General features: G+C 40.0%; 1 protein-coding gene across 2 annotated transcripts in view; it reads left to right on the forward strand.

Moving 5' to 3' along the window:
* Positions 1-969, forward strand: part of RNF185 (ring finger protein 185) — a 46,891-nt gene that overhangs the window by 20,307 nt on the left and 25,615 nt on the right. The window lies entirely within an intron of this gene.

Below are 969 nucleotides of genomic sequence, written 5' to 3' on the forward strand. Positions count from 1 at the left end.
TTCATAACAAGTTGGAGCCGAGAGTTGATCGACTCCAGCGACTTTCTCGTCTTCTTTGCGGCCACCATCTTCCTGCCTTAGGTGCGGGACGGCCCCCAACCAAAAGCAGCCACCAAGATGGCCGGGAAGCAAGAAAAGAAGCCCAAATAAAATTTTATACGTACTCTTCTGCAACCTGATCTTTTAAAAAATAACTTTTATTATAGAAATTAAAAAAAATAATTATTCAACTTTATTTATTATGATCATTATTTTTTCAACTTGACTGGAGAGAGAGAGAGAGAGGGAAAGCAAGCCACCTAGTCTGGGATTTAAACCATGGTTGGCCATGTGGAAGTCCAGCACCCCAACCACCATGCCACCTGCTGGTCCCATATCATGGAAAATGTTTAACACTCAGAAATAAGCTAGTATAGTGAACCCCTGTTCGTGGTCCACCTCCAAGGACCAACTTCCTTGTTCTTATTTTATCTCTTCTCTCCACTTTCATTTTTCCCTCTGGAGAATTTTTTTTTTAAAGAATTATATAATTTATTACTCTTACTACTTTTTGAACAGAGAGAGACACAGAGAGAGAGAGAACAGGGAAGTGAGAAAGCAAGCCACCACGTCCAGGACTCAAACTGCATTTGGCCATGTGGGAGTCCAGCGTCTAACCACTGCCTCACCTACTGCCCCCCTGCCCCGAGAATTTTAAAGCAAATCCAGAACATGTTATTACTTTTTTTATAAATTCTTTTTTAAAAAAAGAATTATTTATTTAATATTATGTGTTCATTCATTTATTTTAGTTTGACCAGAGAGAGAGAGGAAAAGTGAGAAAGCAAGTCACCAAGTCCGGGACTTGAACCATGGTTGACCATATGGGAGGGCCCAGCACCGATGAGAATTTTTATTTATTTATTTTTTAGGGAGAGAGGTTTTAGCTATAGTGAGTGTGAGCTTGCCAAAAAGACAGAGACAGAGAGA

This window comes from Tupaia chinensis, unplaced genomic scaffold (genome assembly GCF_000334495.1).
Source record: "Tupaia chinensis unplaced genomic scaffold, TupChi_1.0 Scaffold000226_1, whole genome shotgun sequence".
Classification (NCBI taxonomy): domain Eukaryota; kingdom Metazoa; phylum Chordata; class Mammalia; order Scandentia; family Tupaiidae; genus Tupaia; species Tupaia belangeri.